Source organism: Kogia breviceps, chromosome 8 (assembly GCF_026419965.1).
Source record: "Kogia breviceps isolate mKogBre1 chromosome 8, mKogBre1 haplotype 1, whole genome shotgun sequence".
Classification (NCBI taxonomy): Eukaryota; Metazoa; Chordata; class Mammalia; order Artiodactyla; family Physeteridae; genus Kogia; species Kogia breviceps.
The window spans coordinates 29,130,024-29,155,636 of record NC_081317.1 but is presented as its reverse complement, the minus strand read 5'-3'; the positions used below and the strand labels follow the sequence as shown (position 1 = coordinate 29,155,636).

The following is a 25,613-nucleotide window of genomic DNA, read 5'->3' as shown; positions in this document are numbered from 1 at the left end:
GCGCGGCGCGGCGTGGGAGGGGCCCTGGTTTCCGGGCGGCGGAAGGAAACGCGGCCGCGTGAAGACGAGGAGATTTGAAAACACGCTCCGGGGCCGAGAGCCTGAGGCCGGTGGTGCACGCCGTCGCCCCGTGGACACCTCCTCAGACGTTCTCTCCACCTGCCTCCGTGTCCCGGTCCCGGCCGGGCCCTCAGGTGAGCTGCCGCCGCCAGTCTGGCCGGGCCCTCTCCTGGGCGCGGGACGGCGAGCCGAACGGCTCGTGGGGCCGTCGCCCCCCGGTCCGCGGCCCAGGCGGGCAGGGGCAGCTGAGGCCAGTCTGCGCCCCTGCAGAGCTGGGCCTCGGTGCGGAGAGGGGCTGTGTGGGTTTGGGGCGCCCCGCGGGCTTTTGAAGCGCCTCAAGTGACTGGGCGGGGCGGGTTCGCGCGGTTTCGGGTCTAGGAGACTTTAAGGCCGGGTTACGTTGATTGGGCCCCGCTTTCCCGACTGTGGTCCTGACCGCCGTCTCCAGGAGGAGCAGGAAAGATAGTTTCTTAAAACCGCGGTGTGTTCACTTCTGGGTTGCGGGACCAAAGTCTGGGGGTGGAGATGCGCAGCTGTCTCCTAATCGGCCCTCTCGCCGTCCAGGTGTGGACGGTTAAGCGCTCTGTATGAAGCCCCAGTCTGTGGTATTTGTTTTTTGGGAAGTCTGGTGCCTCCGATTGGCCCCCTAGGTAGAGTTTGGAGGAACTCGTGAGCGTAAAGGGTTGGAGAGGAAATTACCAAAGGCCGAGTACAGTGTGCTTTCTTTTTTTTTTTTTGCGTTACACGGGCCTCTCACTGTTGTGGCCTCTCCCGTTGCGGAGCACAGGCTCCGGATGCGCAGGCTCAGCGGCCATGGCTCACGGGCCCAGCCGCTCCGCGGCATATGGGATCTTCCCGGACCGGGGTACGAACCCGTGTCCCCTGCATCGGCAGGCGGACTCTCAACCACTGCGCCACCAGGGAAGCCCCAGTGTGCTTTCTTGATTCTTTTTTTGGCAGGGGAAAGAAGTTGGAAATCAGGGGAAGGTAATGAGGTGGCAGACAAACTAACTGGGATTCGGTTAGGTCGAAATCCTGATAGGCTAGAATCTCCCTTTTGTTGAAATTAGAAGGCCTGCAGCTGGAGTTTATGAAATTCAGTTTTAAAGCTTTTGAGGCTCACCTGGTGTAGTGATGTGAGAGCTCAGCCTCTGAGGCTGGACTTCCTACCTTCTTATTCGATACCAGCTACTATAAAAGTGGCTTAGTCGGACTATTTGATTTGCTGTACTATGAAAAATCTTTATTTTAAGCGAAAATAACAAGTTGCTGTAGAACTTTTAGTTCTTAGTATAAAAATGTTCCCTGTGTACCATGAAAATCATCTTACTAGCTTGAAAAGTCATGAAGGGGCGGTTAAGCCCACTTTTCCTAACGGAAATGGTAGAGTGATTAATAAGCCCACTTTAACTAACGGAGAACGGTAGGATGATTAATACAAAGTGGTGGATAATATGGCATAAGCTTGACAGTAGACTGTATGTTGGACACTGATCAGATAGTGGCTCAAGATAGCACAGAGAATTGGAGGGTGGTGGGTTAATTCATCGATTTTTCTGAATGTCTTGTTCCATTTGTTTTCATCTCTGATATTAGCTAGTAATAAAATTGTAGGGAAAACTCACAAAATGTGCTTGCTTAATTAACAGAGACCAGGTGAGTATTAGGGCCTTAGTTTTCAGTTACTCATTTTTTAGACTAGAAAAACTAGAGGTGTGGGTGGGGTGAAAATTTACTATTGGGATAAATAAGGCAAGCCATTTTGCCACTTTTTTCCACTCCTCACCTGAGTTCCAGTATATATAACATAAAGTTGGTTTTGCAGAGTTTAGTCTTGTTTATGAATCCCTTTTCAACTCCTTAATAAGGGACTGACAAACCTTTCTGAGCTATGTCTTTAAAATGGTTTTAGTACCACCTTCTTCACATGGTCTTGTGCGAATTGAAAGTTATTGTGCATCTAATATTATGCTTGGTATTTACTGGTCCTGAGACTAAGAAAATATATATGTTTGTGCTTATAGCATATCTGTAAGTGTACCAGGCACAGTTCGGAGTGTTTTACAGATACGAGCTCATTTGCTCCTCATTCATCCTACCTCAAAACAACTGTATGAGGTAAGCATTATTATTATCCCTGTCTTGTAGATAAAAACTGAGGCACGGTGGTTAACTATGGCTAGAAAGTGGCAGAGTCTGGATAAGAACCGAGTCACTCTGAGTCTTGAATCTGCTGTTTACCTGTGTAGCCAAACCCTGGATCACGGGGCTCTAATGTAGTAAAACCTTGCAATCATGTGAATTTGGATATAATGTCATAGGTGATTGCCTTCTGGAGTCCTAGAATTTGAGCTGTCTGGTCTTGCACCAGCCATTTTATTAATCTTACAATAATGCAAGCCTTCATTTTAGTCAAATTTTTTGGACTCCCATGTGTAGCATTGTAACTTTAAAAAAATAGCTAGGGATAGGATAATTATGACAGATTAGGAGTTTTATTTATCCCAGAGATATCTACTGTAGTGGGTGTACAGTGCAAGGCAGAATTCAGTATTTTTGTAGTGTGTGGAAAAGGCTTCAAGAAGCGCTGGTCTAGTTCCAGGTATAGGAGGCTCTTTTTTAGATAGAGGTTAGTTTGTGGAAAAATAAAGCTGGAGAGGAAGTTAGGAAGGACCGAATATGTCAAGCCAAGGTGTTTTTACTGTAAGCAAGTAAAAGGAGCAGCTGAAAGCTCCTGAGCTTTGGTCAGATCTGTGTTTAGAAAGAGCCCTGTGGTGATTCTCTACCAAATGGACCATGGGGTAGACACTAGAGACAAGACAATAATTCTGTCGGGGGAACTGATAACAGTCTTGGGTAGAGATAAAGGACTTAAGAAGGGGCCTGGGAATGGGTAGGAGGCACAGATCAAAGATTTTGTGTGTAATTGGGATGATTTGGATGTAAGTTGAAAGTATGGTGAAGAGGGGGATTATACCTGAGTTATTTATTATAATAGTGACCTAGCTGGTCTTTGTTCCTTATTCCTCTGTTATACTATATTTTCTTTTATACTGATTTTTCTCCTGCATTTTTGTTTACTGTTTATATCTAGTCTGAACTATTCCTGGTGTTCACAGTGCTGGTACGTTCATTTTTGCCTATACCAGGCTTATCCCTACTCCTGATCCATACTCTGTTTTCCTTGCGCATGAAATGCTCATTAACTGTCCTTGATGCATATCTGAATCTTACCCATTTTCAAGCACCTAGCTTAGGTTCATGAAACTTTTCCTAACTATTACAGGCTGTATTAAATAATAACATTGGTTTTCAGACTTTGTTTTGCTAGGGTTTCTTGGAGGCTTCTGGGCCAGGAGCTTCCCCGCACATGCAAGGTGTATCTATAGCAACTCTGTGCTGTCTCCCCCTCATCCTGTGGGCACAAAAAATTTTTCAGAAGTTTTCTTTGTTTTTTTTATTGAAGTATGTATATTAATTGAAGTATACAAAAGTTTTCTATTTAGCACATTGCCCAGCCAAAGGTCCTGTTTAGAACATTGCTTGACAAAACGTTCCATGGCCCAAAATCTCTTGACTAAACTGATTTTTTTTTTTTTACTTCATAAAGGTAATTTATCTTTGTCTTTATTGATTGTTTTAAAATTAATTCTTTTATCATAGTACTCAAGAATGACTAAAAAAAGAAAACGCCAAGATGATTTTCAAAAAGTAAAACTAAAAGTTGGTAAAAAGAAGCCCAGGTTAGAAAATGCTACTGTTACAAACTTTAAAACAAAGACTATACATCTGCCTGACCAACTCAAAGAGGATGGAACACTTCCAACAAACAACAGAAAACTTAACATTAAGGTAAATTGTAAATATTATTTTGATAAAGTAGGATTTTCCTTGAAATCATCTAGAATGTTATATTTTTGTGAAAAGTTGTTTTAACTCAGGGTTTATTAATGGCTAAAGGTTGGAGTTTATCTGTCACCCAGATCTGATGTTGTCACTGCAGCTTTCCCACTTCCTCCAGAAAGACTTGCCCAGCTAAAGTCAAAGTGATTTCTCCCTTGTATATTTATTTGATGATTTAATATGTCATCTGGAAATAATTTCTGTATTTAACTTTTTGATGCATCAGGTTTTTGATATGACAGTTTTTAAGCTGTTTTTGTAGCACATTAAGATAGGATCCTGTCTTATCCATTTTTGAACCCTTATAGTATGTAGTTTATTCCAGATTCATAGTGAATGTGTGAAGTTAATTGAAATTTGAGCAGTGGTTTTGCTTAAAAATTTAAGTTTTATTGAAATGTAATTTACACATAATAAAATTTATCATTTTAGAGTGGACAATTCAGTGGTTTTTAATGTATTTACATTGTTATGCTACTATCACAATAATCTAATTTCAGAACATTTTTGTCACTTCAGAAAGAAACCTTATACCTGTTAGAAGTCACTCTCCATTCCTTCCCCCCACTAGACAGACACTGATCTATCTGTAAAGATTTGCTTATTCTAGACAATTCCTATAAATGGAATCATACGAAATGTGGTCTGTTATTACTGGTCTTTCACTTAGCATGTTTTTGAGGTTCAACCATGTTGTAGCACGTATCAGAACAGTACTTCATTCCTTTGTATTGTCAAATAGTATTCCACTGCAGGGCTATGTCATGTTTTTTCACTCATCAGTTGATGGGCATTTGGTTGTTCCCACTTTTTGACTCTTATGAATAATGCTGTTATGAACATTTGTGAACAAATCTTTGTGAATATATACATTTTTTAGTTTTGCTTTTTAATCTCTGAAGGTTAAATAATGTCAAAAGGTATTTGAAGTTATTGTTTCTTTACAGATTATATAAATTATTCCACAAATAAAATTGCCAAGTGTTGTACTCTGAATAAAATACACAGACACCCTGAAAGACCACTTAAAATAGGTAGAATATAGGTATAAATACATATTTGGTACATAGTAGGTCTTTAAGTGGTGGTAATGATTGCTGTCATTTTAAATGATAGTGTGCCTAATCCTGTGTAGTTTCAAAAAGAAAATTCTGACTGAAAGTTATGTTATGCTTTTATTCAGCTAAAGCTATGCTAAAGATAAAACTTTCTGCTCTTAACAAAAGCTTCATTTTTCTAAAAGTAACATTTAGAAATACTTGCCAAAGCAGTCTCCAACCCCCCACCCCCACTGGGGTGTCAGTTTATTAGCATAGTTTTAGTTAGCATGCTTATTTGAAAATGATACAATGTGTATGTATATATCTAAAGCTTGTGTTTTTATTTTTATTTATAGGATTTGCTGTCACATGCATCACTACAATGCTGGGGTTAAACAAAGTGCTCTTCTTGGACTTAAAGACCTTTTGTCTCAATACCCATTTATAATTGATGCACACCTTTCAAACATATTAAGTGAAGTGACTGCTGTGTTTACAGATAAAGATGCTAATGTACGATTAGCAGCAGTTCAACTTCTTCAATTCCTGGCCCCCAAAATACGAGCTGAACAAATTTCTCCATTTTTTCCTTTGGTAAGTGCCCATCTCTCTAGTGCCATGACTCACATTACTGAAGGAATTCAGGAGGACTCTTTAAAAGTTTTGGACATTCTGCTGGAACAGTACCCAGCTCTAATTACTGACCGTAGCAGTATATTGCTTAAGAATTTTGTAGAACTTATTTCTCATCAGCAGCTGTCCAAAGGACTGGTAAATAGAGACAGATCCCAGTCCTGAATACTTTCTGTAAATCCTAATCGGAGACTCACTTCTCAGCAGTGGAGGCTGAAAGTCTTAGTGAGAGACTCAGTAAATTCCGTTAGGCCTTGGCAGATGGATCCAGTAGGGTGAGAGAAAGTGAAGGACTTCAGGAATAAAAAGAAAATCCCCCCACTAGCAACTCCATTTTTATCAACTGGAAGGAACATGCCAACGACCAGCAACACATCCAGGTTTATGAAAATGGGGGTTCACAGCCAAATGTCAGTTCACAGTTCAGGCTACGGTAAGAAGGATTTCAGTTATGTCCACACTCAGTTTTCCTATATTGAATTATAACTGCTGACCATTGATGGCTAATGGTGGGAAGACATTCAGTTGTCTTCTGTAGTTTCATATAGTTACTCATAATTTGATTTTATTTACTGATGGGAGGAGTCATTTCAAAGTATATTAATTTACTCATTTGTAGCAAAGCCCAATGAAAAGTAAAAAATTACAGTCTTTTGGCTTTGTCATCTTAGAATTCTGTTTTTCTTCCTAGTGTTGATCCATGTAATTATCAATTCATGGTGCTTCATTTTGCTGGTACTTTATATTTTAAGGTTTAAATTAAGCAAGGAATAATATTTTTTAATTAAAAATTTTAAAAATTCTTACCTTTCCTTGTTAGGTACCTGGTTGGAGGACTAGGCAGTGTGGATGAAGGCCTGTCATCTACTGAAAACCTGAAAGGATTTATTGCGATAATAATTCCATTGCTAATTGAGTGCTGGATTGAAGCTGTGCCTCCACAACTAGCTGCTTCTGTTGGAAATGGTATAGAACGAGAATCTCTGCAGGTTATGCAGCAAGTTCTTAACATTATTTCCCTTCTGTGGAAACTCTCTAAACAACATGATGAGACCCATAAATTGGTGAGAACTAATAGGTTCTTTATTTTCTGAGTAATGCCTTTTATCATGACAAATTAGAAATCAGCATATTACTACTAGTTGGTTATGCATTTTCCAAAAAATTCCCAGGGTTTAACTGTAAACTTATTTCTTACATTTGCTCAGTTTTGCGAGTTTATTACCTGTATGTTTAAATTTTTAAGCGAAATGCATAACAGTGTGCTTGATTTCATTTGTTTTTATTAGCTCTAATTCACAATAGTGTTACAATGTATTGTTTATGGCAGATTGATTATGTAGGAACATTATAGTTTCTGGAGACCCCTTATAGGATTTAAAAAGTGGCTTATTAAGTAGTTTCTTCCAGTTTGTGCCATGTTACCAAGTTTATGGCAAGAAATGGACCAAACTGAAGATCTCATAATCAACCCAGAGAAGTTTTTAAACTACTACATTTTAGGGAAGAAGCTACACACAGATTTGCTTAGTGTATGCTTTTTTGTTTTTTCTTGATAAAGGATGTAAGATCAGAAAACATTTCTTTTTTTGTGATATGCGGGCCTCTCAGCGCTGTGGCCTCTCCCGTTGTGAAGCACAGGCTCCGGATGCGCAGGCTCAGCGGCCATGGCTCACGGGCCCACCCGCTCCGCGGCACGTGGGATCCTCCCGGACCAGGGCACGAACCCGCGTCCCCTGCATCGGCAGGCGGACTCTCAACCACTGCGCCACCAGGGAAGCCCAGAAAACATTTCTTAAAGTTACCTTTACTGCAGGTAAGCTGTAGTTGTAGGTATGGTGTGAGTGAAGTTAACCTAAGTAATTCCAAGTCATAGGACAGTTTCTTGCTAGAAAGCTGATAGCAAAGACATATTTCTTGACGAGTAAATTTACCTCCTATTTGGGGAGAATTGAGTGTTGGTGGCTTTTTAAAAGTGTTATGTTGTAGTGAATATAATATATAGTGCATGGAGCAAGTAAGGAAGAACAAACTCTAAGATTAATTGGTGCTGGATTAATGTGGTTAATCTTTTTTTAACTTTATTTTATTTTTTATTTTTTATTTTTTTAACATCTTTATTTGAGTATAACTTTTACAATAGTGTGTTAGTTTCTCCTTTACAACAAAGTGAATCAGTTATACATATACATATGTTCCCATAACTCTTCCCTCTTTTGTCACCCTCCCTCCCACCCTCCCTATCCCACCTCTCTAGGTGGTCACAAAGCACAGAGGTGAACTCCCTGTGCTATGCTGCAGCTTCCCACTAATGTGGTTAATCTTAAAAAGGGTAGCTGCAGGACAATACTAAAACTTGAAGCATCTGTTTTACAGAATAATTTCTGCAAGGACTTGACAAGGCAGGTGTGAATCCTTGAAGTTGCCTACATACGTCCAAAACTGGCAAGGCAATTTTTTAGTTTTATTTAGCTCTTTTTATTTCATTCAAGCTCACGAGTTAGTAAGACACATAAAGTAAGACTGGGGTTAATTATAATAGTATTTCATAATCTTGAAAAGCGTTACACAATTGTACTAAGGTGTGTGTTTCTTTTAATAGCTTACTGTATCACTATTAACCCATTACCCATCATTCTGTAGGGATGGATGTTTTATGAATTGCTTTCTCAAATAGGATGGCATTTTGTTGATTACAATTTTGAGCCTGTTTTATGATTTATTGCATAAATTGGCAAGAAAGTGATCATGATTAGGGGTATTGTATATGATTTTATGGAAGTGAAGCTTGTTCTCCTTTATGGCAGTTAATCTGTGATTGTAGGCTAGTCACAGTAATAATGCATGCAGCTTCTTAGAAAATATATATATTATTTGGAGTCTTGAATGGCTGTATTTTCATCTGAAAGGCTAAGATAAGAAGTAAAAGTAATGATATTCAGTGTGATCTTAAGTACTAGGCTTTCTTTCATTTTCGGAAAGCTGAAAAATAAAATTCCAGGCATTTTGGTGTTTGTTTTTTCATGGGCACTGGTTAGTGTTTGTTATTGCTTTAGTAATAGTATTTGTAATTAGAATGGTAGGACTAAATGCAAATTCATTAATTGTGCTAGTTTTGGATCATCTACTGTCATTCAGATGATACTGACAAAGGATCTAAACACTGCCTTAATTTTATGGATATTTAAAGTAGCTATATTCAGAGCTATTCTGTGGTACTATAACATGACTATATTTATCAGCAGTCCGTTAACATAGGATTCTAAGTTCAGAAGACTGGTTTGCCTGGACTGTTGAAGGTTATATAGAATACTGAATTGGGATACTGTACAAAATTGAAGTAAACCGAGGTGGTTAATTCAAATAGGAATAGTATTTAAAAGCATCCACTGGTAGAATTCGCCAATTTACCCTGGCAAATTTGTTATTTTCGAACTCTAATAACTAGGTAAGGTAAGATCTATTATCTTAGAGACAAAGTATAAGTGTGTATGTTAGTTATATCAGGTGACATTAAAATGCACGTTAGTATTTTTGTTTTGTTTTGTATTTTTGCGGTACGCGGGCCTCTCACTGTTGTGGCCTCTCCCGATGAGGAGCACAGGCTCCGGACGCGCAGGCTCAGCGGCTGTGGCTCATGGGCCCAGCTGCTCCGCGGCATGTGGGATCTTCCCAGACCGGAGCATGAGCCCATGTCCCCTGCATCGGCAGGCCGACTCTCAACCACTGTGCCACCAGGGAAGCCCAATGTTAGTTTATTTTTTGTTACCGTTCCCACTGTTGGTTCCTCTCTCTCATTCACCTTCAGTTATAGCTTAGTAGTTAAGGTATTGGGTGACCTGTAACAGCTCAGACTTTAGGAGGAATGAAATGGCATTCCTTGGTCTTAAATTCTAATTATGTACCACAGGCTGAATTGTAACTCTTTTCTCTCAGAAAATGTGTAGGTTTTCTGTTGATAAATTGACATCTGTATTAGGTGCAACCTTAGGGTCACTGACCACTTACTTTTAGGTTTTGCTAAATGCATGTAGTGTGTTCGTATTTTGCTGCAAAGTTGCGAAGTTTCATTTTTATCCAAGTAGTAGTCTTTTAAACCTTTTGAGGAATCTGAAATCTTTCATCTGCTTTGAAAAGAAATCTCAAGTTACATTAAATCTTATTTGCAGTGGTTGAGTACTCAGATCCTTACTGAGGTTGCTTATTTCTGATATACTGTGTGTATCTTTAATATATAGCTAGTTTTAAAAATGAAATACAGGGCTTCCCTGGTGGCGCAGTGGTTGAGAGTCCGCCTGCCGATGCAGGGCACGCGGGTTCGTGCCCCGGTCCGGGAAGATCCCACATGCCGCGGAGCGGCTGGGCCCGTGAGCCATGGCCAGTGAGCCTGCGCGTCCGGAGCCTGTGCTCCGCAACGGGAGAGGCCAAAAAAAAAAAAATGAAATACAATTTAACATTAACTTTTTAATTAACTTTGGTTTTTGGAGTCATCCTGTATTAATAGCTTCAGGTCAGTATTATAATTTTACACTATAGAAATTTTGTTGTGTCTTAGCTTTGTATTTTAATGCTTGCTACTTTTTGTCTAAATGTTTCATTATTGTTGTCTTTTTACCATGAAGATTAGAATTTGTGAAGAAAAATTAGATGCAATCATGCGTCAAATATTTATTGAGCATGTATAAATGTGGGTCTTTAAATTAATTAAAATTCAATTCCTCAGTAAACACTAGCCACATTTCAGGTGCTCAGTAGCTTCAGGTGGTAGTGGCTACTGTACTGGACAGCATAGTTATAGAACAACTCCATCATTGCAGAAAGGTCTTTTGTATAGCACTGCTCTGCAGTGTGCCAGGTTCTGTTCTAGGCTCTGGGAATACAGAGATGAACGTGAGTGACAAGGTGAGTACTTAGCTCTTGGTGGGGTTGATGGATGGTAAATAGATGATGTTGTTATTAGGAATGAAGATGAAAGGAAAGTGGGGTAAAGGGAGAACATATGATGGAACAGTGAGGGGGAGCTATTTTAAATAGGAGGTCAGGAAATGCTTTCTTTTTTTTTTTTTGTACGCGGGCCTCTCACTGTTGTGGCCTCTCCCGCTGCGGAGCACAGGCTCCAGACGCGCAGGCTCAGCAGCCATGGCTCACGGACCCAGCTGCTCCGCGGCATGTGGGATCTTCCCAGACCGGGGCACGAACCTGCGTCCTCTGCATCAACAGGTGGATTCTCAACCACTGTGCCACCAGGGAAGCCCAGGAAATGCTTTCTTGATATTTAAATGTCACTGAATGAAGTGAAGGACCAAGTCTTCTGAAGACCTGTGGGAAGGACCTTCTAGGCACAGGGAACAGCAAGTGAAAATCCCTGAAGTGAGAACAAATATTGACATATTTGAGGAATGGCAGGAAGTCCTGTGCAAGTGAGGTACTAGGAAAATGGTAGATGATGAGGGAGAAAAAGTGGCAGTATCCAGATCATATGGTACCTTGTGGTAAAGAGTTTGGATTTTAACCTGAGTGTGGTGAAAAGACATTGGAGGGTTTGAGCAGAGGAGTGGCATCATCTAAATTATGTTTATTTGTAAATTTGACATATTAAAGTTAAATAAAACACTAATGAACTCCCACTTGCTCACTATCCAGCTTTAGCAAAACTGGAAGCCAACTCAGACCATTGATCCCATGGATGACTAGTCCTGCCCTACATACACACCTATTTCCTTTATCCTTTCCTATATTATTTTGAAGTGTGATTTATGTTTTAAAAGATCACCCTGGCTGCTATGTAGATTATTGTGTTTCGGGGAGCAAGACGAAAAGCTAGGAGACCATTGGGAGGCTGTTATAGTAATCTAGGTAAGAGGTCATAATGGTGGCTTGGAGTAGAATTGTAGCTAGTGGTTGAAGTGATGAGAAACAGCTGGATTCTGGTAAAGCCAACAGGACAGATGGTGTGCATAGTGAAGAAAAGAGGAGCAAGGGTGATCCCTATGTTATGGTTCAAATGACAGTGTGACTACCTGTGAGGAGAGTTCAGTTCATTCATTTTAAATTTGAGATGCCTGTTAGAAGTCCAAGAGAAGTTGTCAAGTACACATTTTTAGGTTGGGGCGAAGAGAAGAATCCATTGAAGGTAACTAAGGAGATGTAGGGTGACTAGCTATTTTAGCACCTCAAATCCCACAAGCCAGGCAGCCCCTCAGTCCCTGGCAAAATGGAATGTTTGGTTCTGTGGATAGCAAGAAATAAGAGTGTTGTAATCTGAAATTAAGACTGTTTCAAGTAGGAGAAAATGATACATTGACAAATACTGCTGAGCAATTTTAGAGAAGTGCATTGCTTTGTGAAAGTGTTAAATACCTTTAATGGGCAACAGAATTGCTAGGGAATGGAGTTACAGTTAAGTGGAACACTAGGTTGAAAACTTTCTTGTATATTTTGTAAATATTGTATTCAGATTCAGAATTTTCTTATATCTTATTTACTTTCTCCCTTTTTCTCCTTTTTAAACAGATAAAATGCAAGTAAAAATAATTAAATAAAAGCACCCAAAAGATGAAAATTGGATGGCCTAACAGTTTATTCTGACTTTAAGATTTATTTTCATATTGTATCATTAGCAGAAGGTGTATTATAATGGTAAATTTATAGTTGAATATTGACAAGTTGTTAGATTTCTGCTTAAAGTCTTGTCATTTTAAGTTATTGTTTCTTATAGATTTTCTAATCTTTGCTTATTTTACTAGGATTCATGGCTTCGAAAGAATTATCTTATTGATTTCAAACACCATTTCATGAGTAATTTTCCATATGCCTTAAAAGAAATAACCAAGCACAGAAGGAAAGAGACAAACAAAAGGTACTGCCATTCCTTTCCCCTGGTTAACCGAAAATTATCAGAAAGTTATTAGCCTTAAACTGGAACTTTCTATACTGTGAGGTGTTTTTATCTAGATTTTGGCAAGTAAAAGATAAAAGCAGTAGTATGACTGATCATGAACAAGTCACTTTAAGCCCTGGGACTTCCAATTTTACTTTTATTTTTTTAATCTTTAAAGTGAACGTTTTGTACTAAATGAGTGTCAGGTATCGAATTATGTAGATATGAATTTAATAAAATTTGCTGAGGTGGGTGGTTTATTTGTGAGAGGCACTGTGTAATTATTGAATCTTAAGATGAGAGAGTATCTTAAAGGTCATCAGTTCATTTGTACATGAGGAAACTGGTAATGAAACTAATATCAGTATCCTGAAGGAAGAGGGATAATTGGAGAAAAATAGTTCTCTTTTCTAAAAAAAATTTATGGATTAGAAGATGGAGTTTTAAAAAAATGTAAGCCTGGAAGTTACTTAAAATGTTTACCTCAAGTGAGAGCAGATAATATAAAAACAAATTGTCTAATAAAATTTGACAAGCAGGGCTTCCCTTGTGGCTCAGTGGTTAAGAATCTGCGTGCCAATGCAGGGGACACAGGTTTGAGCCCTGGTCTGGGAAGGTCCCACATGACGCGGAGCAACTAAGCGCGTGTGCCACAAATACTGAGCCTGCACTCTAGAGCCTGCGTGCCACAACTGCTGAAGCACGCACACCTAGAGCCCATGCTCCGCAACAAGAGAAGCCACCGTAATAAAAAGCCCACACACCACAACGAAGAGTAGCCCCCACTCGCATCTAGAGAAAGCCTGCGCACAGCAACGAAGAGCCAACGCAGCCAAAAATAAATAAGACAAAGAAATTTAAAAAAAGAAGTCTACAGGTTTCTTTAAAAAAAAATTGAGACAGATACAAGCTAGAACACGAAAGGTGCAGTTCCCCACCATGAGCAAACACTTGAAGGGATCTTGAAGTCTGTCAGAAGGTTCTTAAATTTATCAAAAGAAAGAAACTATGTGGAGAATCAGGCTCATGGAGCAGAGTTCAGTGGATATGCTTAGAAGTGATAAGTCTAGAGGTAAGTCTATTGTAGGCAGATGAACTTTTCATTCATTCGCTAATTATTTTGGTTGCAAAGTATTATGACAATCAGATGTCTTAAGGTATACTCCTTGTTCTCTTAAGTGATTTCATAAATTGCTAAAATTGGTACAAAGTCTTAAAATTGATAAAAGAGTGTGTCATGGTCTAGTCAGAAGATGGAAATCACACCAGTGATTTTAACAGAGAATTTAATACAAACAGTTTTTAACTAGGTATTAAAGAAGTGGAAAGACGAAAGGGAACAGTAAGGTATTGTGGAGGTAGCACCTACAGGAAGTGGCTGCTGCCTCTAGATTGGGAGAACAAAGAGAAGAGGGGAAGAAGTTTGGAGGAAAGCCTGTCTGGAGCCAAAGCTCAGACCTCTAGGAAGGGGTTGGTGCTTAGCTGGTGCTAATGTCTTTGACATCACAAGAGCGGCCCTGTGGGGCAGGGGTCCAGGATTTGGCAACAGGGGTTCTGGCTGGCTGATGCTGGTGTTCTAGGGGCATGATGATGCTGGTTCTGTGTCAGAAAAACCACAAAGTGGAACCAGCTGTGGCTACTAGAATGAACTGCTGCTGGCTTCTAGAAGAGTTGTTGGGTTGCACTGGTGGCAAAGGGAAGCAAAAGTAGGACTAGGAAGCAAACAGGAAAGTGTCCCATTTTCCTCTTATAGCTTTCCAGTCTCTAGTACCCCCTTATTGGCAGAGCCTAAGGAGAAGCCAGCTGTAAAGGAAAAAAATGTGGCTCAGTTCCAGGATCACAAAGCAGAGTGTAGAAGGGTGGTTTTGAAGCTGAGAAACAATAGCTCAATAACTTGCAGGAGAAAAAGTGAATTTACATATTTAACACAAGGCGTATGTAAGTGTCATTAGAACTTTACAATTAAGAAGTGCTGTAGGAATTCATAGGAAGAGACATCCTTGATAGGATAAACAGACAAAGCTGTGTTAGAGGGTAGTATTTGAGCATGGATATGATTTTAGCAGGCAGAAGTGAAGCAAGGGAGGAGAGATTACACTAACTGGCGGAGATAGCATATGAGAAAGCTGTAGTGTTAGGTAATGGAGAACATGGGACCGATCTGGGTCACATCTGGTTTCTGCTGTTGACTAGCCTTGATGCTGAAAGTCATTTCTTGTCTCTGAACTTCCTTTATCTTTCATCCTTGATCCTTTTGGCATTGAAGACTATTGGTTGGATCAAAGCCATGTTTTAGGAATGTTAATTTAGAGTTTCTGGAGTTGGAGGGGACAGAGAATCAAATAGGGAGATACTTTCTTGAGCAAGTAGGTTGTTAGGGATTGTTTCCTCCAGACACAGTTTTCTTACTAAAGCAAAAGTTTTTAATCAGGTGTGTGGATAAGCTTCAGAATATCCTTGAACTCTTGAATAGAATTGTGTGTGTGTATATTTTGTCCAGTAAGAGGTTTCAGATACAATTTTCATCAAAATGAGATTAAATAATGGTTAGGATGTTTGGAATTTGGTAGACCATTAAATGTAAGTAAATTTTTCAAGAGTATATGGGTATACTGTCATTATTCACTTTAGTCTGGACACTTAATATGTTTAAGGCAGTTACTATACCAGGTGCTGAGCATTTAGTGGAAAAGGCGGTAGGTAGGCCAGTTCTCATGGAGTACAGTCTGGTGAGGGAGACTTTATTTCTATGATTCTTTTCAGTGACCAACTGTGATAAGATCAGTGAAAAAGAATGTAGGGTGATATAAGAGTATATGATAAGAAGCTGGTCCTGCTCTTTCATGGGGGGAGTAGAGTCCTAGGGAATGCTGCCCTGATGAAGTGGTTTGTGCCAAGATACAAAAGGTGAAAAAAGGATGTGAAGAGGCTGAGGTGGTGAAATTGTGGAATTTTTAACAAAAGTGCATTGGCAGTATAATTTATTCTTCGTAAATTTCCCCAGTGATTTGTTTTCAGGGACCATAGGCTGCTATTGTATTGAGTTGGCCAAAATACTTCCATAGAGCAGTGCGTTGACTATTTAGCAGATAGCCTGTGGAGGGCAACATGGGTTAAAGTTAGGGAGCCAACAGTGGTCTAGGCCAGTGGTCTTCATACTTACTCATGTACTCCCAGTTAATATTTGACCTGATGTCTAAATTTTTTAAATCTTAGGTTGAAATGCAGAGTTACAAAGGATGTTGTTTATTATTATTGTGGTAAAATATATATAATGTAAAGTTTAGCATTTTAACCATTTTTAATTGTATAGTTGAGTGGCATTAAATACATTCCCATTGTTGTACAACCATCACCACCATCCATCTCTAGAACTTTTTCATGTTCCCAAACTGAAACTCAGTACACATTAAGCAGTAACTCCCCATGCTCCCCTTCCCCCAGCTCCTGGGAACCGCTCTTCTACTTTTTTCCTTCTATTAATTTGATTTTTTTAGGTGCCTCATATCAGTAGAAGCATACAATATGGTTTTGTGTCTGGCTTAATTTCTCTTACCATGACAATCTCAAGGTTTATTCATGTTGTAGCACTACTAGCATTTCATTCCTTTTTTTTTTTTTTTTAAATTGAGTTTATTTTTTAGAGAAACTTTAGATTCATAGGAAAATTGAACAGAAAGAATAAAGTTCTCATATACTGTACTCCTGCCCCCACAGATGCATAGCCTCCCTCATTGTTGGTGTCCCACCACACAGTTACATATGTATTGTAATCTATGAACCTATGTTGACACATCATTAACACTCAAAGTCCATAGTTTATGTTAGGGTTCACTCTTGGTGTTGTACATGCTGTGAGTTTTGACAAATGTGTAATGACACGTACCTGCCATTATAGTATCATACATGATATTTTCACTGTCCTAAAAATCCTCTGTGCTCTGCTTATTCATCCTACCTTCCCCCATGTTTTTTTCATGGTTTGATAGCTCATTTCTTTTTAGTGCTAAATAATATTCCATTATATGGATGTATTCATTCACCTACTGAAGAACCTCTTGGTTGCTTCCATGTTTTCATTACTTTTTAAGTCTAAATAATCTTCCATTGTATGTATATATCATATTTTATCTATTCATCTGTCAATGGACATGTGGGTGGTTTCTACCTTTTGGCTGTTGTGAATTATGCTGCTATGAATATTGGTCTCCAAATAGCTGTTCCAATCCCTGCTTTCAATTCTTTTGTGTGTATCAAAGGTTATAACTTTGGCATTACTGAAAATAGTGACATTTTAAAAATTCAGTGTAGTTGAGTGGTCTTTAAAAAAGCTTTCTTCTTGTACTCATCCTTTATTAGTTTATACAGTGATTATTCTAATGAGGTAATTCTAATATGTGCTGGGAACAGATAACAGCTAAGTCTTGCCTTTGGCTTACAAATCAGCTTGTGAGAGGGAAAAGTTCACTGCTGACTAGAGAAGCCTAGTAGTTGGGAAGACTTTCCAATATGCTGGGAAAATTAATTTATTTTTTCAGAGGGATTGGAGAGCTTTGATTGATTTAGCAAGTTGAAATTAACTAAGTGGTGGTTGGGTGGTTGGGAATCTATTGCAAAGTGTATTGGGAGAGGCTGATTTTCTCTTTATGGTAGTGATAGAAAGTTTCTTTTAGAAATACTTGTTTTTAAAAAGTGAGCTATATTAAAGAAACATAGCGGGTAAATAATAGTTCAGACAGTATGTGAATGATTACATTTTAGAAAAATGTACTAACAAATAGATTCTTTGTGGGAACCCGAGGATAGAATAAGCCCCAGAGAAAGACAGTGCAGTAGGAATTGAGTATAGTCGACCCTTGAACAGCTCTGGGGTTGGGGTGCTGACCCCTCTGTGCAGTGGAAAATCCACAGATAACTTTACAGTCAGCTCTTCATATCCTTGATTCCACATCCTCATATTCAACCAACTGGGGATTGTGTAGTACTGTAGTTCGTACTCATTGAAAAAAATCTGTATAGGTGGGCCCGCGCAGTTCAGATCCATGTTGTTCAAGGGTTAACTCTACTTAAACAGAAATCAAAAGGAAATTGACTTGCAGTTTCATCTATAGAAGAAATCTGGGCTTCCTGTAATTGAACAGAAATGTTTGTGAAGGCTAAAAGAAAAGGTCGTCTGGGACAGTATAGAAGGTTACTTAGTAAAAAGAAATTTGTTGAATGTATTGTATTGTACAAGCATACCTCGTTTTATTTTGTTTTGCTTTTTTGCCCTTGGCAGATAGTGCATAATTTTTTTTTATATAATTTTTTATAAATTGAAGGCTTGTGGCAACCCTGCATTGAGCAAGTCTGTTGGCGTCATTTTTCTAACGGCATTTGCTCACTTCATTCATGTCTCTCTGTCACGTTTTGGTAATTCTTGGAATATTTTGAACTTTTTCCTTATTATATTTGTTACAGTGATCTGTGATCACTGATCTTTGATGTTACTACTGTGACTCACTGAAGCCTCACGTGGTGGTTAGCATTTTTTACCAATAAAGTATTTTTAAATTAAGGTATGTACATTTTTTAAAAGCGTGATGCTATTGCACATTTAATAGACCACAGGTGAGAAATTGCTGTAGTGCCATTTTTCTCCTTTCCTTTAAAGACTCTAATTGAATGTACCTGCTTACTGACTTTTCTACCTATTTCTCTTGTCTATAATTATCTCATATCTTCCAGGTTTTAATTTTTTAGTTTTGTTCAGTTGTATTCAAACATATTTGTTGAATTTGTTTTCTGTTTTTATTTTTCAGTTTTAGACTTTCTGTGCAGTTATTCCAGCATCATTTGTTGAAAAGACCATCCTTTCTCCATTGGGTTGCTTCTGCTCCTGTGTCTAAGATCATCAGTTGACTATACTTTGTAGGCCTGTTTTAGAGCTCTTCCATTAACCTATGTTTATCTGTTCTTTCACCAATACCATGCTGTCTTGATTACTGTAGTTGTATAGTAAGTCATGAAATTGAGTAGTATGAGTCCTCCAACTTTGTTCTGCTTCAGTCTTGGGTAGTCTAGGTTTTTGCCTTTCTGTATAAACTTTAGAATCAATTTGTCGATAACTAAAAAATAACTTGCTGGGATTTTGATTGGAATTGCGTTGACTCTATAGATCTAGTTGGGAAATTGTTACTTTGGCTGCTGAAATGATGCAAAACTGGGATTAAGTTTTATGTAAGAGCTGTTTTTACTTCCAGTTCACCTTTACCCTGGAAGGGAGGCCCTTAAGGGTCCAGCTTGAAGTAGGGATAATATATGAAAGTCCCCATGTTTGGCAGGCCCTGGGCTTTGTTTGACTTTTCCCTGTGAGGCCTCTAAAAGGTTACTTCATTTTTCCAGCCTTTTCTTTGGAATTGGCAGTTGCCCTCCGGTCTTGCTTTATTTTAGATTTGGGGACCCAGTAAATGTTCATTTTCTTGTTAACTCTTGACTGCTTTTGACTTGTTAAAAACTATTTCATCCAGCTTTTAAAGTTATTTTCAGGAAGGATTACTTCTAATTACCTGCTGTGTTATTGAAAATGAGTTTCCCCAGTGGCCTGCCTCCCTTATAAAATTGGTGGTCGGCTTATTTAGACTTTAAATTTTTGTATAAATTATTGGAGGAGCAGGAAGAATTCTCCCAAGTTTGCAGTGTCAACTGAGACCTTCCAGACAGTAATAGATTATGTTGCTTGAGGTAAACTTAGGTAGATCTTGGAAAGCTCTACCTTTGTTGAAGAAATGTTGCAATTGAGTTTTTGTGTGGTCTAGTCTAGTTAGTGTAAAATGTGCCTTGGTTTTGGGCGCTGAGCAGTTTGGCAAAGAGAACCTACTAGTAATTTTGGGTTTGTGGTATAGATTGCTAGTTGTCTGTCTCAGCTTTCATTCATTCTCCCCTCTCTTAGTGATGGAATTTCCAGGTTTTAGCTGGGCATATGACTACACAAAATAAAAACTAGATTTCCTAACTTCTTTTGTAGTTAGGAGTGGTCATGTGGGTAATTTCTATTTAAATAGCTCAGGCTCCTCCCTCCAGTGTCAGACTTATACATTGAGTTGTTTGATGGCCATCTCTACCTGGATTTATACCAGAGACACTTTACGCTCAACATGTTAAAAGTAGAATTTATTTTCTGGATATTTGTTCCTCTCTGCTACCAGTCAACAGTGCTAGAACACTCAATTCTTCCAATCCTCATCATCCTAAAACTCACATACATGTATACATTTAAGCAGACTTCAAATCCAGCTAATTTTTATTCTTCCTAAATGTCCCCCTTTCTCCCAGTCTGTACCAACATTGGTTCTTGCACTTGTCGTGTCTTGCCTGTATTGTTCAAATAGACATACAACTGCTTCTTTGTTTAGAGTCTTGTAACTCTGATTTTTTCTTTTCCATCCGCAGAATTATCCATCTGAAACAACTTTTCAACCATGTTACTCCTGTGCCTGCAGAGTTGATTTCAGTGTCCTTAGCCTTCAACTCTTTGTTATCTGGTCCCATTTTACTTTTTTTAGGCTCATTTGTCATTCCTAGCCCTACATTTGATCCCCTGATAGCACCCGATTTTTAAAATTTTTCTGCCCATGTATTTGTGGTTCCTTACTACTGTGTCCTTGCATGCCTAATCCAGTATTAACTTTTTCTTTTAAAATAAGTTAGTTTGAGGTTTTTAAAAATTTTAATCAACTGTACATTTTTCTGAACATGAAAATAAATAGACTATGCTGTTGAATACATTGTAGCCTGAAATAAGTATTTATATCCTAAGTTGCAAATTTTGTTTTTGTTAAGGTATTCTGTTTGAAGTTTTTTTTTTGAAATTTCTTTGAAGCTTTGAAAGAAATGTGTTTTATTTGGCTAGAAAAAAGTGATTTTAATATGTGAGTCATAAAATTAAGTCATTTCAGAATAGTGCTTATCTGAACCAGTCTCCTATTTCACACATAATGAAATTGTGGCCGGGAGAAATTAGTGATTCTGTTAAGTCAAACTGAGTTAGAAGCAAAATCAAGGTCTGCTTTGACCTCCATCCTAATATAAGTATCTGCTTAAAGAAAATCTTCCAAGTGTGTTGAGGTTTTTAAGTCTTCTTACCTCCAAGTTACATCTAGGATTACCAGGCAATGTTACAAGAGCCTGTACTTTTTGTGTGAATAGCAACTTGGGTAATGAACTGAACAAAATATGCATTCCTTATGCCTTAACAAGCCTGATTTCATAATGAATGGTTTATTTACAAAACAATTGCTTTATATTCCTGCCTTCTTGGCAGTTTATCCTAGGGGGATTTTTTTTTTTTTTTTTTTGCGCGTGGTAAGAGGGCCTCTCACTGTTGTGGCCTCTCCCGCCGCGCAGCGCAGGCTCAGCGGCCATGGCTCATGGGCCCACCTGCTCCGCGGCATGTGGGATCCTCCCGGACCGGGGCACAAACCCGTGACCCCTGCATCGGCAGGTGGACTCTCAACCACTGTGCCACCAGGGAAGCCCCAAAGGGGAGCTCTTTAGTTTTGCTTTTCCTTTAAATTATTATAAATTCATTACACCGTGGGAAAATTAACAAAACATCAAACAGTAAATTCATTTTCACTAGTATTATCTATTAGGATAGTTCTAGAAATTAATGGTTGTAGATGCTTCTTGCATTCTTTTTTAAAAATTTATGTATTTTTGTCTGCTTTGGGTCTCTGTCGCTCTGTGCGCGCTTTCTCTAGTTGCCGCGAAGCGGGGGTTACTCTTCGTGTGGTGCGTGGGCTTCTCATTATGGTGGCTTCTCTTGTTGCGGGGCGTGGGCTGTCGGCACGCAGGCTTTAGTAGTTGTGGCACTCGGGCTCAGTAGTTGTGGCTTGTGGGCCCTAGAGCGCAGGCTCAGTAGTTGTGGTGCACGGGCTTAGTTGCTCCGTGGCATGTGGGATCTTCCTAGACCAGGGATTGAACCCATTTGCCTTGCATTGGCAGGCAGATTCTTAACCACTGTGCCACCAGGGAAGCCCACTTCTTGCCTTCTTAAATTGTCTTTTAAGCCACATGTTATTCACAAATTCAAAACTGAGCAGGTATTTTTATAAAATTCCTTTGACGCTTTGGTGGCAAATTTTACTTACTTAACCATAATGGATATCTTGTATGACTTTCATCTATTAATAACTTTTTTTATTCATCACTGAAACTTTCATTTTTTAAATAAAAATATCAATAAAGCATACTGGGATATATACATATAGATAATTTATATTTATTATTGGGATATAATTCATATACCATAAAATTTGCCATTTTACAATGTACAATTCTTTGATTTTTTAACATAGTCCCACGATTGTGCAATATTGTTCATTATCTAATTCCAGAATATTTTTATCACCCCAAAAAGAAACTGTACCATTAGTAGTCCCTCCCTACTTTATCCTTCCCCACCTGGCAACCACTAATCTTCTTTTCTGTCTCTGTGTATTTGCCTATTCTGGACTTTTTTAATAGATGGAATTATATAATGAGTCTTTTGAGTCTGGCTTCTGTCACTTAATATACTGTTTTTAGGTTTCATCTATGTTGTAGCATATATCAGTACTTTATTTCTTTTTAATGTTGAGTAGTATTCCATTTTGTGGATATACCACTTATATTTATCCATTCATTAGGTGATAGACATTGGTTTGTTTCCACCTTTTGTGGGTAATATTTTAAAACCTGTATTTTTCGGTGTTGCTCATATGTGGGGTGTGTGTGTGTGTACACGGATAGGTCTTTGGCTTTAAGTCGCTATTATAATTGTCACTGTTTGGCAAAAGTGCTTGTTTTTTACCGTTTCGCTTTGTGTCCGATCCCATTAACCCCATCATAGTTTTTATTTCAAATAACGCGTTTGAATGTTATGAAATTAATAGAGTGTTAAACATATCTTTTTTTTTTTTTTTTTTGTGGTACGCAGGCCTCTCACTGTTGTGGCCTCTCCCGCTGCGGAGCACAGGCTCCGGACGTGCAGGCTCCGTGGCCATGGGTCATGGGCCCAGCCGCTCCGCGGCATGTGGGATCTTCCTGGACCGGGGCACGAACCCATGTCCACTGTATCGGCAGGCGGATTCTCAACCACTGCGCCACCAGGGAAGCCCAACATATCTTTAAATGATTGTATTCATTGTTTTACTCTAGACAATACCTTAAGCCATACATACATGCTTTGTGAAAAAACTTTTTTCCATGTAATTGATGTATTAGAATTCAACATAACACAGTGAAAATAATCATTTAATCTGCTTTATTAATTTAACTCTGGTTTGTATATCTTTTTTAGTTTAACTTATCTTCTTACCCCACTAGATCCACGAGAAGGCACTGTGGTGGTTCTCCCAGCAGAGTCTCAACAGCTTTTGGTCCAGCTTGTATATTTTCTACCCAGTCTGCCTGCTGATTTGCTTTCTCGGTTAAGTCGTTGCTGTATTATGGGAAGACTCAGTTCAAGTTTGGCTGCCATGCTTATCGGGATACTGCACATGAGGTAGCATGCTCAAGTGAGCTGTATTTTAAGTGTATAATCTCCCCCCCCCACCCTCTGTCCTTTTACTGGCAGGCAATTCATGAACTACAGAGGCTTTTTAAAATACTGCTCCTCCCTTCATTTGCTCTTAATGCAACAGTTAAAACTGTTGATACTATTATTAGATAGAGGAAGTTCACTAGAGTAAGACTGTTTCACGTTATTTGTTTAGTGACTTGTGTAGGTGGATTGGAATAAGGGTTAAAATTATCAAAAGTATGCAGTAAGGGTTCAGTGGCAGGTGAGAGTACTGTGCTTAAAACCTTCGGTGTTAAGAAATGGCAGTGCAGACCTTCCTTTCTGGAAGGGAGCTCAGAATTTAATGTAGCTGACGAAATAAGTTTGTAGACTCAGACAAGGAATCACTTGAAATATCTTCGTGTGTGTGTGTGTGTGTGTGTGTGTGTGGCAAAATATATATAATATAAAACTTACCATTTTAACCAGTTTTAGGTATACAGTTAAAACTGTTCAGTGGCATTAAGTACATTCATATTGTTGTGCAACCAGCACCACTATTCATCTCCAGAACTTTTCATCATCCCAAACTGAAATTCTGTACTAATCATTTCCCCTTCCCCTAGCCCCCATTTACCACTGTTTTATCTTCATGATTTTGATTATTCTAGGTAACCTCATAAAAATGGAATCATACAATATTTTCCTTTTGTGTTTTGCTTATTTCACTCAGTGTAACTTTTCAGGGTTCATCCATATTGTAGCATGTTTCACGGTTTCCTTTTTTAAGTCTGAATATTCAATATTCCATTGTATTCCATTATACCACATTTTGTTTATTCATCTGTTGATGGACTCTTGGTTGTTTCTACCCTTTGGCTATGGTGAATAATGCTGCTGTGAACACTGGTGTACAGATACCTGTTTGATGTTCAGATACCTGTTTGAATCCTTTTAATTCTTTTGGCTATATACCCAGAAGTGGAATTGCCAGATCATATGGTAATGTTTAATTTTTCAAGGAACTGCCATACTGTTTTCCATAGTGACTGTACCATTTTACTCTGAAACGTCTTATAACTAATAGTGTTTCGTATTGCGAGTGTTCAAAATATTCTTAAAAATTTCGTGTCTGTCAACCCGCAGAATGGGAGAAAATAGTTGCAAATGAAGCAGCTGACAAAGGATTAATCTCCAAAATTTATAAGCAACTCATGCAGCTCAATAACAAAAAAACAAACAATCCAATCAAAAGATGGGCAGAAGACCTAAATAGATATTTCTCCAAAGAAGATATACAGATTGCCAACAAACACATGAAAGAATGCTCAACATCATTAATCATTAGAGAAATGCAAATCAAAACTACAGTGAGATATCATCTCACACCAGTCAGAATGGCCATCATCAAAAAATCTAGAAACAATAAATGCTGGAGAGGGTGTGGAGAAAAAGGACCACTCTTGCACTGCTGGTGGGAATGTAAATTGATACAGCCACTATGGAGAACAGTATGGAGGTTCCTTAAAAAACTAAAAATAGAACTACCATATGACCCAGCAATCCCACTACTGGGCATATACCCTGAGAAAACCATAATTCAAAAAGAGTCATGTGTAAAAAAAAAAAAGAGTCATGTACCAAAATGTTCATTGCAGCTCTATTTACAATAGCCAGGACATGGAAGCAACCTAAGTGTCCATCAACAGATGAATGGATAAAGAAGATGTGGCACATATATACAATGGAATATTACTCAGCCATAAAAAGAAATGAAACTGAGTTATTTGTAATGAGGTGGATAGACCTGGAGTCTGTCATACAGAGTGAAGTAAGTCAGAAGGAGAAAAACAAATACCGTCTGCTAACACATATATATGGAATCTAAGAAAAAAAAAAATGTCATGAAGAGACTAGGGGTAGGATGGGAATAAAACACAGACCTACTAGAGTATGGACTTGAGGATATGGGGAGGGGGAAGGTTGGGCTGTGACGAGGTGAGAGAGAGGCCTGGACATATATACACTACCAAATGTCAAATAGATAGCTAGTGGGAAGCAGCCGCATAGCACAGGCAGATCAGCTTGGTGCTTTGTGACCACCTAGAGAGGTGGGATAGGGAGGGTGGGAGGGAGGGAGACACAAGAGGGAAGAGATATGGGAACATATGTATATGTATAACTGATTCACTTTGTTGTAAAGCAGAAGCTAACACACCATTGTAAAACAGTTATACTCCAGTAAAGATGTTAAAAAAATTTCATGTCTGTATCAGGCATGGCACTTTAGTATTCAGCAATATTTGTTACTGATTGTGGCCTATGGACAGGGTCTGATATGGTTTTAGGCAGAACTGAAAACTTAAAGACTAGCTTCCTTTTGGCTTCTTGTACAGATCCCCTATCCCAGTTCAATAGGAGTAGCTCACATTATTAGTAGATTTTCTTTAGCTTTGTTCAGCAGTCTCTTCATACCAGTATAGGACATATGTTTGAATGTTGTCACCCAGAGTATGCTTCATAACTGATGATAACGTTTCCTTTTATCAAAAGAGAGCTGTTTGCAATGTGTTGT

The 25,613-nt window shown here is 38.8% G+C and overlaps 1 pseudogene; it reads left to right on the top strand.

Moving 5' to 3' along the window:
* On the top strand, window positions 1-24,705 carry LOC136794748 (testis-expressed protein 10-like; annotated as a pseudogene).
* Window positions 24,706-25,613: the final 908 nt, after the last annotated feature.